The sequence below is a fragment of the Strigops habroptila genome, chromosome 9 (genome assembly GCF_004027225.2).
Source record: "Strigops habroptila isolate Jane chromosome 9, bStrHab1.2.pri, whole genome shotgun sequence".
Classification (NCBI taxonomy): domain Eukaryota; kingdom Metazoa; phylum Chordata; class Aves; order Psittaciformes; family Psittacidae; genus Strigops; species Strigops habroptila.
The window spans coordinates 24,881,575-24,896,307 of NC_044285.2; the positions used below are offsets into that span (position 1 = coordinate 24,881,575).

The window sequence follows — 14,733 nt, forward strand, 5'->3', positions numbered from 1 at the left end:
AAGGACTAAAGGCCGGGCACAAGAATTTCCATCTGAGCCTCTGCATCATCCTGCACTCCCACAGCAGCTCCTGCCTTCTGCAGCTATAATTTAGGCTTTATTTTGCCTAATTCATTCTTTCCTGTAGTAGGTAACCCAGCAGAGGGGAAGGTCAAAGGGAAGAACAAAAGCAAAATAAAAAGCAAACCGAAATACTTTGCTCTAGGCAGAAAGCAGTAAAAAACACTCTCAGGTTTCCTCCTGTTTGTTTTTATGACTGTTCACCTGTTCTTCTTGCAAGTTCTTTTAAATGAATAATTTGAATTGTCTTTAATCCAAGAGTTCAAAAAGACAGTGACAGGAGGTGTCACTTCCCCTGTTCCCTCCTCTTTCCCCATTATCAGTTTATCACAATTACCCTATTACTGTGCACAAACCAGGGCTGGCAAGTCAAGGGGTTTGGGTTCATTCACGACTGCGTCTCTAGCAGGTCATTAAGTTCTCCCTGAGCTCCTCCATACAGCAGGGAGAGGTGGGTTGTGCAGCTTTATCCGGTGCTTAACACACAAATACTTTGCGAATCAGGGCACACTGTGCTGATCTGAAACACCAAGAGTTTTGTTATTATACATAAATAAATATAAACATAGCATTTACCATTTCCATCTTTACTTGTTTGCATTTCTACTATTTTAAAACTTCTAATGTTGTGGGAAATGCCAAAAGGAGACTACTCTACGTTCTCATGCCTATTCCATCAGGAAATGGCAAGCCTGCAGGTAAATTTTCCTTCTGGTGAAACCCAGTGTATTTCTAACTGTATTTTCTCAGTCAAATCTTCATAAGAAAGCAACTCTAATGGTGTTGGTTTCAGCTGAAGTAACATAAACACTTAAACATTCAGTACTACCCATGCTGAGTGATGCATCTTCACATCCCTTAACTCCAAGCACCATTGCCGATTATCCTGCAAACTGTAACTTTGGACAACACCCATTTTATTAAATATACATTTGGATTTGGTCTCAGTTCCACAAACTGTTTAAGCCCAAACATTAAGCATGCAGGTTCTCCACCAAGTTCTCATTTTTTAGGCTATCTGGTAACACAGACAACAAACTCAGAAGATACAACACTCCTTCTTGATCTGAAGAGCTCTACTCCACAGAGCAGCCTTTCTGAGGTGTGCCAGTTTCGGCTCTAACAAGCTCTTCACACTTCTTTAAGACTAATAGGCTCCGCATATTCATCTCCAAAGAGTATAAATTCCTTTCCTCCCCTTCCCTTTTAATATGTCTGGCAACATTACAAAAAAAATAACATCTGTGCCACAGTTATGCAATAAGCAGCATGAACCATTAAACTGCACTTTGTAAAGAGCAGGCTGAATTAGAATAAAAAAACAAACAGGATAAAAGTTCACCTTTAAGCCTTGAGATCAGGAAGGTTTTCAGTATAGCTCTTTCCTTGCTTGGTTTCACCTCCCTGTTCTGCTGCCTCTTTGTTAATGGGGAGTCCGAGCATACACGCAATGTACAGCACAAACGGACCAAATCTGGCTGGAAAGGGCTTAAACATTCAGGACAAAAATGAAGAATCCCGAAAGTGTTTTAGTATGGGTATACATTTCATCAGAGTATACAAACAGCACTCCCTATTTTCTTGCAACGCTTAGCAAGCCTTCTCTTTTCATAAATATAGGTCAACAGAGCTAAACTCTGTTTTTGCCTCAACTCCCACTTTAAATGCATAAAGAATTAGATTTTTAGGGAGAAAAATGAAAGAAATGGTGTATTTCATGCTATTATATACCCAGCCAAGGATCCCAAAGGGTTTGTTTGGGCTTTAAAAACAAAACAAAAACCCTTGGCATTTGTCAGGCTAAAACCATTTTGCTTTGGTCTTTGCACAACCATCCTTTCCAGATTTGAATAAATAACATCAAACAAATTCCTTTGACCTCCATTACCATGCAGTGCACAGAAGTTGTTCAAGGAGAGACAGAGCAGCGGGTGAAAGCATTTGATAGCAAAGGACTACAAGAAGCACCCTGCACAACCACCATCAGAGCTGGAAATGCTCATTCCAACCCTTCCACTACCCTCTCTTTGTTTAAGCAGCTTGTATTGCCCCTGAAAGAACCAATCCAAACAGACACAGAGATCAAGTTTAGGAGCTACCACCACAGGTATTGCTCTGCCCAGAAACACATGGTGGGGGACTGAAGGTATTAACAAAATAACAAAAATCCAGACTAAACTGTGACTACACCAGGTTCTCACTTTGACTCTTCAGTTACTGACACTTGCAAATTTAGGTGTGATTTAACAGCCCCTTCAGCAAATGCCCAGCCCTAACTGAATAGCAGAATGTAATACTGTGTATCCTTAAACCCCCTCTTGTTTCAACATCTGCCCACAGAATGCAGGGCAAGAACTCACAGATGATATTGTCAGCTGCAGATCTTCTGTATTTTATATTTATTACAGATTGTAATGGGGAAAATAACCCCTAGGCTTTTACATGAAGTTTAAGGCACCACGTAATCATTAAGCATTTCTGACACAGTGTTTGGACTCCACCATGCACAAGCTTATTGACTGCAATGCAGAGGAAGACTTTTCCATATTACAAACAGCTTTAAAGCACAATTTAAGCAGCATTTTCTTCTTCTGCCTGTCGCTGACACTGAAATGTCACACCAGCACTACCAGCTATCCCCTCCCTAGGGCCATCTACCTCCATTCCTACTCTTCCATGGGCATTGAGAAGGTTGGGGTTTAATGCCCCAAGGCAAAGCCTGCACTTCAGTTTTTGCTGACAGTCTCAAGCCACTTGTGTTGCAGAACTTCCCCTCCAAACCACTGACACACTACCTGCAGTAGCTGCAAAGTTAATACAAGGTGCTTCTGAACTCATCCTGAACTAACCTTTAAGAAGTCTTCAACTCAGCCTGGTATTTGCGGTGAGGGAATCCAGTAAGCACACTGGCAGATTGTGCATACAGAGCTATAAACATCATAAACAAGGGAGGAAAGGAGGATGTAGTTAACAGGAAAAAAACTGAGAGGGACTAGGATGCGAGGGTTTGCTTAATGCATGAATCAGAACCAGTAATTCCATACACCAGAAACCAGTGGATCAGTCACAAACAGCCAATGGATCAGTCACAAACTAACTCTACATTTAGCACTGCAACATAACCAATACCCATCTTCCCTCCAAACCCAGAAATGCTTCAGAAGGTAGAACCAGCACTGTAACCTGTTGATGATTAAGCACCAGGTCTTAAACAACTCTCTGCAGAAGAAGAGGGAACTGTAAGTAACATGTGGCTCTTCGCTTGACATTGTATACAGACATAAACTGTAACCTGAAGGTAAACCCCAAAACAATGTGTTGCCCAATACAGCAACAAATTCTGTGATTGAGCCATCAAGCCAACCAAAAAATCCACCCTTTCAAACAAAAGACTTATTACTGGACTGCCCAGTTCAAACCCAGAAAGCAAGGAATTAGCACAAATTAATGAAAGAAGCAGGCACAATAAACAAAGCTGGTTTTACTGCAACTCAAACTCTCCATCAAGTGATAAGCTAACCAGACAAATAAGACAAGGAAGTAAGTGAAGGTTACTGGGTTGGGACACATTAATTTTTCTGCAGAGGTTTCAGCTGATGGGTTTCTCCATGTTTGTTGTTCCTGGCTGGGTTAACACCACGTGGCTCCTCTGCTTCAGATAAACTTAGAGGCACCATGGGCTAATAATGGTGTTCAGTTCCACTGTTCTACATTAGCCATGCTGCTTGTATCATGATCTGCTGTATTTCTGCACAAATTGGCAATGTCTGCTCCATGTACTTCTAAATGAATGTCTCACACACACAGAGAGAATCTAAGACAAGGCTCTACATGGACAGGTGATTTTGATATAGTGGATTTCCTTCGATACAGACATAAACAAACCATGGGAAATGATTGCTCCCTACAGAGCCAGTAGTGTCAAGAAGAGAGGGGTTGGTTTGTTTGCTTTAATATGACCTGAAAAATTGTGGTCAGCAGCACACTTTCCCTTCTGATCTTCCCGAAAATTCCACCCATCCTTCCACGTTAAAGGCACAGCTATTGATGAAGTAAAACCGTCCATGTAACGTAAGCAAAGCACTAAAAAACACCCCAACCTATCACAACTTTTTGCAGCTAAAATAATCCATGCCCCAACAGTTTCCTGCACACAAATGAGAACAGAACCACTTTGAATAAATGGTTCAGAGAGAGCCAGGAGTACCAATTGCTCCATTCCCTGAAGCAATAAAAGCAGGCATCCATCTGTATTGCCACCGAAATACCGACATCAACCTTAAATTCATATTCAGGCTATTAAAACATGACCTTGCAAGCTACAGGCGAAAAGCACTGCTGGCTGGCCAAACAGATTCACTTTGTACTTGCTAAACTCCCACCCATAACCCTTGTTTCTGTGAAGCAGTTAAGTATTTCTCTGAAGTTATTCAACAACTGCGAAGGTCAAGTATTGTCCTAACTGGCTGGTTGCAAACAAACGCACCTTTCATGTCTTCATGTGCTTCAGCCTGTTACCAGCCACTGAGTAAAACCCTAATCAGAGGAGAAAAGTGACAGTAAATTGGTAGCAAAGGCTACACACACCTGGTCTGCAGAGTACAGTTGATGCTTGTGGAGGATCTGGCTGACCCAGCGAGAGACCTGAAAATTGAGGCCAAAGCGATAGATGGGAAAGAATTATTTTAATGTATAAAACTTATAGTTTCAGCTAAAATACTAAAAATTAAAAAAAAAAAAAAAAAAGAGCTTCAGTGGCACTTCTGAAGAATAAAAAAAAAAGGCTTTGCAAGCTTTAGATTTGAAGCTTCACAAGCTCCTTATGAAAAATGCAAGCTTTGAAAAAAACTTCTGAAGATTTAATATTCTTACTTTGGGCTCTTCTACTGCCAACGGACGATGGATGCTGTAACTAATAAAAAATAATTAATGCAAATAAACAGGCCCTTCATAAGGCTTCAGCTTCTCTTCTCCATCAAAGACTCGAGTCATTCATTGGGACATTGTAGAGGAAACAAAATCCAGCTACAGAGCGTGTCTTTTCTACAATTGGGTCTTCTGCACTATAATTCACAATCAAAAGTCTTCCAAGTGCGAGGAAAGGAATTTGATTCTCTCCTAAGTAGGCAGGTCCACAGACAACTCCCAGGCACGGCAGAGACCTTACCTAGAATGGGACTAAGAGATGGAATTTGTGCAGGAACCTTCCATAGAGCCCAGGTCTCATGCAGGCAATGAAATGACCAGGTAGTTCCTCTGGAGTGCTCAGTGTTGACTGGTACCCTACAGTCCACCAAGCCACATCCTGGCATTCCTGAAAGTCTGCCTTGTGTAGACTACCTTGTGTGTACCTGCAAGTTACACTAGAGGTGGCTTTTTTGGTAAGCTCCATCTGGGAATTTGAATGCCCTCAAAAATGCAACAGTCTCATAGTATCAGCCACCTTTTTATCAGTTTTGGCACACCAGGAAAAGTACAGTGGCAACGTTTGGGTTTTAGTACATGAGAAGCTCCTTACTCCAAGAGAGGTGAGGTAGGAATTGCCTCAACTATTTTCTTTGATTTTAGAAACCCTGACACCCCCCTCTCCAACTGGCTCAGTGGAGAAGCGTTTAAGAGCTTCAGGCAACAGCAGCGAGCACCACAAAGCAGTGAGGATGACCTCCACAACACAAACTGCCATAAGGAGCTACCCTGAGTAACAGAGGCTCTGTGTGAGCAAGGGGAGAAAGCTGAGAAATTGGCAAAAAACCTAACCAATGCCTAAGGCCAAGCGTGCAACCTCTGCTGTTCCTGCCAGTTTCAATGACACACTGAAGACTGGCATTGCAATGCTGGGCAAGGTGACATCCACGAGTCCAAGCTCAAGCCTCCCAGACTCCTGAGATGCTCTTGGCCTCATGCCTAGGGCTAACAACAGCTATTTGCAGAGACAACAATCACAGCAATGACAATGAGAATTCAGGAGGCTTTACAACTGATTTGGTAAATTCATAGAATCCCAGCCTGGTTTGGGTTGGAAGGGACCTTAAAGCTCATCCAGCTCCAACCCCCTGCCACGGGCAGGGACACCTTCCGCTAGAGCAGGTTGCTCCAAGCCCCTGTGTCCAACCTGGCCTTGAACACTGCCAGGGATGGGGCAGCCACAGCTTCTCTGGGCACCCTGTGCCAGCGCCTCAGCACCCCTCAACTGGAGTCCAAGCAGAAGCAATGCCAGCCCTTTTGGTGCTCCTATCTTCCCAAGCAGCAACAGTGGTAAATCCAAACGAGAAGATTGATCAGAAAGTTCTAGTGACACATCCACCCTATTCTGAAGATACAGCACAAACAAGAAAAAGAACTACAGGATCAGTGAAAGGAAACAATTAGCCAGCAGAATTTTCTATCATGGGAGACTATTGAGACAAGAGCTTGGATAAATTAAGCAAATTAGGCATCTTGTAGTAAAAAGCATTTCCAGAGCATTGTTAAAACCAAACAAGACTGCAAATATGAGCTCACACATCACTGGGCACACATCACCCTCTGAATGCTTAAGGGTCTGATGAAAACTCTGCCCAGGGACAACATCCCCATTGCTGCCCACTCCAGGTCTCCCTTGGAGTCCCCCAGCACAGACCTTTCCTGTGAGCAGCGGGGGCTGGGGTGCAGCCCTGGTTTATTCACAGAGCTGACGTAGCAATGCAGACACAGATCCAGCTCATACATATCACTGTTTGGAGCCTGCATAATCATCCAGCTCAGCCCATGCAAAAGCAGTATGAGAACACCTTCCGTACAGAAGAAATTCTCGAGATTTAAAGTTTTAACACAAGCTAACAAACGCCAGGGATGAAAGAAATCCTGGGATGAAAGATCTCCATGACACTTGCTTTGAATAAAAAGACATTGCTACAAAAATATCAGAGACCTGCTGGTCTAGAGCCTTTGCTACATGTCATTCCCCAGACATCAATTTGCAATAGAGGCACACAAAAGCAGTATTACACAGATTACATGCTACTCCCCCAAACCGCAAACAAAACCTACCCCGCACTACCCCCTCACCGTCCAGGCACTGCTGAACTAAAGCCACCTCCTCTTGCTGTTCCTATGATGACTTTGTGAAGGATAAGGCTCACAGCCGGCTCAACACTGATCTGCAGGACTGACAGCTCCTCCCGCAAACTTCACCCCAGCTCAGCTTTACCAAATCCTCCCAACTTTCCCTCACACGGAACGGATGGTACTAGCGCTTTGGCACTGACAGCAGGACAGCTTATCCTCGGTTGGTGTGTCCTTCAGGCAAAACCCAGGCCAAAGACCTGGATGCTTAAACCGGTTAATCTGTAACATCAGCGCTTTCTACACAACAACATAACACACGGTAATTATTCAATGTTTCATTGTAATGGCCCTAAAATCAAAGGGGTGAGGTCCCACCAAGCCTCTCACACCACACAGAGATAACAAATTAGGTAGGTCCCTAAAGCAGAACAGCCCAGACCCCTGCAGAGGCGACACCACGACCAACTGAAAGGAAGGAGGGAAGAGCAAGGTACCAACAAAGCATGGCTCGCTCGGTTTTATGCCACATGCCTCATTTACTCACTGCTGGCAGCTTCCACAAAATCAGGCTCTCAAGCACCTGACTGCATACATAGGTAATGATTATAAAGCCAACTCAAGCGGGGCTAAAAGTACACAAAGATCTAGCATAAAACCAAAAAAGTGCAGTCCTCTCCCAGGTGAAAACACAGGACTTGGAACAGAACAGGTGGATTAAAGTCATTTCACTCCCAATCCTCAAAATATTGTGTTTAAATTCCCTCGCAGACCCAAAATTGTCATTACTGAGAAGCAATCGTGATTTCACCCTGTTTAACATTCATAAGACTATGCACCTCTCCCATGGCCAAACACAAACACAACTACAGCAGCATCTGCACAGCCCCCACGCGAGGAGCAGGGCAAGGTTTGGAGTATCCACAGCTCTCCTCCCTGGATTCCACCCAAGGAAAAGGTTATTTCCTAACATTGCTTTTTGTTTGTGACAGGGCATAAACTTTAAGGGGACGGTTTGCTGCTGTGCATGAGGAAAGCAGCATGGTTGGTTTGTTATTATGATGGAAATGCCTCGTTATCCAAGAAGTGCTGCTGCACCGTGTACGGATGGTTGTGTCCTACAGGCGAGATTCCAACCCGAGTGAGACCCCGCTGGCCGGGAACACTTTGTCCCCAAGCCTCACCTGCACCCTTCGTGCCCCTGCAAGCACATTTAAGCCTTTTCATATGTTTCTTTCCAAAACAGGAAAAAGATGTGCACGTGATCAATCACAAAAACATCCATGAGGCACCATCTCAGAAAAGGAGGGAGGACACCACCAAAGCGCTGCCCCACACAGACACACTCCCTGTCCCCATCCCATCTAGGGAAGTTAAAACCCACCGGCCACAATCTTTTCCCCTTTTTCTTAATCCAAACCAGATTCCTCATGGCTCAGACTCAACGTTTAACAGAGCCTCGCCTCCAAAAGGCAACAGCAAACACAAAAAGGGAAAAACAAACCCACAAAAATCCCCCCTCCTTGACCCCCAAAGAGAAGGTGCAGAGGGGGAAAGGGGGACGAGGCGCATGGGGAAGCCGGCCAGTTGCTCCCCTTTTCTGCCTCCCTTTTATTTCTGCTGAGTGTAGTAACACTTGAACTGGCTCTCTTTATTTGCAGCCGGATACACGCTTTCAAAGATACTGTACTACTGTGTAGGCCAAGCAGGGACTCTCTTTCTTCCCTCTGTTAGGGCTTTTGGGAGAAAAATAATTATTCACCAGAACTGCCATCGTGAACAGAGAAAGCTAAATCAATGTAGCTTTGTATGGGCCATTGCCACTGCAAAGCAAATACTCCATCAAGCCATGGATCAGTGAGAATTTTATCACTAGGAATCCTTACGCACATCTTTGTGTGTTTTTAATATCCCTCTTATTACTCGGCGTGCCCCCTCCCTCCCCTTGCTCCTGCACCCTCCTCCCCATGGATCTGTCTTGTGCCACTGGCAGCTACAGGGCTTGGCTGGGAGGTTCACATGCTCAGTGGGAACATCTCAAACACACAGCCAGGTTTATTCTCTTCGAAAATATAAATAAAGCTTTGGTGCAGAGCAGATGTATTCACTGAACAGGTTGGTTTATTTAAGAGGCTTGACATACATCAAAACCTACTATGGGCTTACATAATTGTTATCCGTTTAGCAGGTCTGGTTCTTTTGTCAAGTATTTGTTTTTAAGAAAGTGATTCACTAAAGGCTGCTGCCTTATGGTGCACATTACCTTAACAAATGTGGTCTTGCACGGGGTATTAGCTGAAGTGACTTTAAATTGCATCCTACCTGCTCGAGCACTGCTGTTATTTTCTATTTCTGTATTCTTCCCTTCGCTAAACTAAGGAAAACCGAGCAGCACCGTGTGTGTAGAGGCACACACACACGCAGGATTCACTTCCCAGCCGACTCTTTGCTGTGGGCACCGCGGTTACCGCATTACCACGCTGCTCCAGCGCTAACAGCAGGTACCTCCAGCACCGGGGAGGCACATCCGAATACCAGGATGTTGCTGGCTACAGCACGGAGGGGTTTCGGGCGAAGGGACGAGCAAACCGCCGAGCGGAAGCGAGGGGGAAACCTCGGGGAAGGCTTCAGAGCCACGGAGCCGTTTTGTTTTCACGCAGGAGGCTCATTGAGGCCCCGGCTCGCACAGGCGCATCGCTCCCCTCCGGCCTCACGCATCCACCCAGCCGCCGACCCCCCAAAAACACGCACCCATCCTGCGTTGTGCCACCGCGAGAAAACGCGGAGCCGCCGCTTCCATCGCCGGTCCCGTTACAGCTTGTTTGGGTCAATATATCACCAACCGCATCGCCAGCAGCTCGTTTGGGAGACGCGGGTTTCATTATCCATCCCCCCCCCCGCTCCTCCCCGTACCCGTTCCAGCATCTCCACGCACACACAGGTCACACCGCGCTCGGCGAGCACCGCACGGGCGGCTCGGCGGTGGCAGAGACACCGGAATGAAAACCGCACGGACCCAATTCGCCGCCGCTCGCCAGACAGATGGTTAATTATATTCACAGCCGCATTTTGCGCTGGGATAGAGTTTCAGACAATGAGCCGGTTCCCCGCGATCAGCCCGTTCTCCAGCCCAACACGCGCGATGACAGCTACTTCCAGCGCTGCGGCTTATTTTGTATTTTGTGGTTTAAATCCCATCCCCCCCCCTCCCCTCCATCGCTGTTATTTTTTGTTCGCTACGCGCACTCCCCCGCCCGCCTCACACCAGCCCCGGTCCGGGGGGGGGGGGGGGGGTCCGCGCATCCCCGGGGCGCTGTGGGGCGGCGCCCCCCGCCCAGCGCGGCACCTGCCCCGGGGGGGGGGGGGGGGACGCACACACGACAGGACGCGGCCACAACTTGCGCGGCGCGGCCGCTTCAAACCCCCCCCCCTCCCCGCCCCGCTCCCCGCCTCACACCGCACACAGACACCACAGAACCGGCCGCCGCCACAGAGCAACTTCCCCGCAGGCCTCCGCGCCCCGCACCGCCACGCAGGCCGGCGCTGCCATCACCATCAGCATCCCCCCCCCCCCCCCCCACCACCACCACCACCACCTTCCCCGCTTCTCCTCCTCCTCCTCCCCGCGGTATGTGTGTGAGATGGGGGGGAAGGGGGAAGCGCCGCCGCGGCAGAACTCACCTCAGCGCCGGGCCCGTGCGGGAGGCGGCGGCGGTGGCGGCGCGGGGCCGGGGGTCCCCCCGCCCGCCAGGCGGTGTCGGCTGCGGCGCCTCAGCGCTGCTCCATGCGCCCGGGGCCCCGGCGCGCGCAGGTGGACGCGCCCGCCCCTCCCCCCCGCGCGCGCCGGCCCCCGCCCCTCCCCCCCCCCCCCCCCCACCCCCGCCGCCGCCGCCGCCGCCGCCGCCGCCGCCGCCGCCTCAGGGCCCTCGGCGGAGCCAGCGCTACCGGCACACAGCGACCGACCGGCGGATCACGGCCGGGACCCCCGCGGCGCGCCCGGCACCGCGCTCCCTACGGGGAGGGGGCGGCTCCCGCCTCGCCCCGCCGCCGCCGCCACCGCCTCCTCCTCCCCGTCCGCCCGTGCCCATTCAGGAGGTGCCGGGCAGCGCCGCCGCTGCCATTGTTTCCCTCAGCCGCGGGACACCCCCCCCCACCGCCCCGCTTCACGTTAACACCACCCCCCCCCCCCAGGCCCCGCCGCTCGGCGGGAGCGCGCACCGCGCCGCCACCGGGCATAAAGGGCGCGTGTCCGCGGTCCCGGACCCCGCGGCGCGGGGCGGGGCGGGCTCACCTGCCGCTGGGCCCGGGGCAGGTGCCGCCGCACCACGGGGAGAGGGGGGGGACAGGGTAAACCGGGCACGGACAGGGGGAGGTGGGCGAAGGGAGGAGGGCGAGGCCAGGGATGGGAAGGCCCGGCCGGGCTGCACTGGGCCGTGGTTTACAATGGAGCCGGCCGAGCTCCCCGCTGCGTGCGGCCGCGGGGCTGAACTCGGTCCCCGAGCACGTCTGTCAATCCGGATTAATCCCCTAAAGCGCAATAGATGCCAGAAGTGAACATGGGAAAGGGACGGGAAGCGGGGTGAGGAGTGGCAACAGCTCTCCTGGTTTATTTTCACTATCGCGCTATTAATGCGTAACAGCTTCTAAAACTCCGCTTTGCCTTCAGATGTTCATTCAAAGGAAGAGGCTGCCTCCCCTCAAGCTTGCTCAGGACTTGCCGAGATGCCAGGGGAAGGCAGGGACATGGACGCGCCAGACGCTGCCTTTTGCGGAACAGGAGGGCAAGAGAAACAGGCACAGAGCTTGCGAGCTCGTCGAATACATCTCTTCTGCAGGACCCCACAACAGCCCAATCTCTGCTCCGTGACACCCACAGCGCTGCCAGCCTCAGACTTACTGAACTACTGCATTAAGGACTGCAGGAGAGTGGTGTTGTTCTAACATCGGGCTTAGCGAAGGGAAAGCAAACCAGACACGAGTATTTTAACTGCAATTGGAGAAAAGCAAGATGAGGATTATTGGTTTAATTCAACTCACTGTGATGCTTAAGATTGGTTCCCATTCTTAAGTTACTACTTGAGCTTATGCAAAGTTCTGCTGCCTTTCATCCTGGAGAGTAAAAAGTTGATTTAGGCAATACCATGACTAAAATTATAAACCATCAGGCACTGAAGTCCTTGTTTTCACAGCATCAGAGCCCTGTGTGCACATGCAGTAATAAAACAGGAATAGCATATAGGAACATATGCAATGCTCTCTGAATTCGGAACACTTCATACACCAACTTTCAGCACTGCAAAATAAGCAACTGATCTCATTTGTTCTACATTAACAGCCAGGATATGCCATAGATGACATGCAAATAAACAATTCATTCCCACTGCAGCAGGGCACGCACCCTCCTGTAGAGACAGAGGAGAGCAGTAAGCCCCTGGACTAAGGCCACAGAGTCAGTCACAGCGGTGACACCTCCCAGCCCTGTCCTGAGTTACAGTTTTCCTCACCGGCACCACCACGTTGCTGTGGAAGTCACACAGTTCAGTCCCTTTGCACGTGTGCAATCACAGTGCTGCATTTTATTTCACCCAGCCATCATTTTCTTGACAGAAAGATTCAAGTAATATAAATGAGTAATCAATCAGGGTCAGATGAGATGGTGACAGTCACCTGGCAATGCTTGATAAAATAAACATGGAACTATGAAATGGTTTGGGTTGGAATTACATGCCTGGAATCACCAGGACACGGACTCCTCCAGGTGCCTTTGGAAGGGAGGCAGTGGCTGTGCAGTGTACAGGGAGCCTGGCAGCTACAGTCACCTCCAGATCACAACCATACAGATCAGATGTAAGCATGAGGAGCACCATCGTGGAGATGAAAAGCCACATTCCATCAAATAAGCATTGCACCTGGCTCCAGTTTAGAAGATGACAACCCAAGTATTTAAATGCTGTCTTTTAGAGAGAACACAAACATAAGGCTCAAAGATCACCCTTGTAGCTGTGATAGAACATAATGCCTTTAGTTTCACTTATCCACACGCTATTCATTTAAGGCACTTCAATTACAGAACTACCACAATACTAATCAATCAGCAGCATAAAATCCTGCACAGCATCTTGGGCAATCTGAAAAATTAACAGTCTGTGCACTGTGATCTTTTTATGTACTGCCACAAGCAGATGTAAGAAGTGCACTGACATGATGGAAGTGCAGCTCCACACCTCGCCTGGGTAGTGATTTGCCAGGCTATCAAATGAAGAGACTCGCAGGTGTGAGAACAAGGTGCTAAGAAGAGATCAACAAGCCCCTGAGCGAGGAGCAGCGGCGATGCTGCGCCCTGCCCTGCCCTGCCGCACACCCTCTGCTCTCCTGACCTCCCCAAGGCGGTGGCATCAGTCACTACAACCTGTGAGAGGGAGCACGTCAGACATTTACCTCTGTCCCATCCTCCTGGCTGCCTCCACACAAAATCCGTGTGCCCAGACACAGACAAATGTGGAAGCAGGAGTCAGAGTCTAAAGAAGCAGAACCTGAGTTATGGCAATAGGCCAATGTCATGGTGGTCTGCAGTTCTCCAAGCGCCTATTTCCTGATCATTCCTTTTTTTCCTGATGCCTAATTTTCCTGACACATAGGAGCTTCACTGAGGCATACCCAATAAGGATTAAATCCTTCATTTGGCACTATTAATTCATGCCACATCCCTGGAAGTGTTCAAGGCCAGGTTGGATGGGGCTTGGAGCAACCTGCTATAGCGGAAGGTGTCCCTACCTGCGGCAGAGGGTTGGAACTGGATGAGCTTTAAGGTCCCCTCCAACCCAAACCATTCCATGATTCCTGCCACACAAAGCCACTCTGCTAAGCAGTACCGGAGAGAAAGGCAGATGTTCACAGAAGATTCTGCTTTGCCTCTGGCCCAAGTACAACACGAATGTGACTTTCAAAGATCTCAAATCCCATGCTCTTGAGCAAGCCTGGAAAACCCTGTTCAAGCAGGAAGCTGCCCAGATGTTATGAACTTTAAAAACCCAAAAGCAGCAGAATAACAAGAGACATCACCCTCCTGTTCTACCCCACCACAAAGACCTGGAGAGGATTTCTCCCCACACTATGTCAAACTTTCAGGCCCAGCTTCTGAACACAAACAGTGTAATGCAGACTGCTGGCAGAACAGGAGGCACCCCATGCAGGGGGAGCTTTGATTCAGGTGGGTGAGGGACTCACCCTCCTTTCTCCTTCCTTCCTTCCCAGGTCCAGATGTGCAATTCAGAACTAACTATTATGCTGCAGGAAATATGCTGAGCCTGCAAATAGCATTTCATTCTTACTGAGGCTGAAGCAATTCCTGAAGAAGAAACAGAGCTGGAATCATCAACTGTCACATACTGAATTTCTCCTTCCCTGCCTGTCACACCTGACAAGCCTTAGAGCTTTGTCAGAAACACATCAAACCCCTTCCCAAGACAGTTGTTCATTATGAACCCCACTGGCTGCAGAAAGGCTCCCACAACACTCCTGTCTCTTTGTGTCCCTCTTCCAGTGTGCTGACTAAGAGGAGCTAGGAAAACAGTGCTGCTATTTAGTCTATACCTTCTCTTTTCCCTGATGGGTGATGTAGAAACTCAA

At 48.8% G+C, this 14,733-nt stretch overlaps 1 protein-coding gene across 2 annotated transcripts in view; it reads right to left on the reverse strand.

Annotated features, from left to right (window-relative positions):
* NEXMIF (neurite extension and migration factor) overlaps positions 1 to 10,956 on the reverse strand; it is a 168,192-nt gene extending 157,236 nt beyond the window's left edge. Inside the window, exon 1 of one of the 2 annotated variants that reach the window (XM_030497612.1) lies at positions 10,786 to 10,956. The gene's annotated coding sequence lies outside the window, so the exon portion shown is untranslated. Of the gene's footprint in view, positions 1 to 9,855; positions 9,902 to 10,785 lie in introns of those variants that run through there. The other variant, XM_030497614.1, reaches the window with a different exon arrangement.
* Positions 10,957 to 14,733: the final 3,777 nt, after the last annotated feature.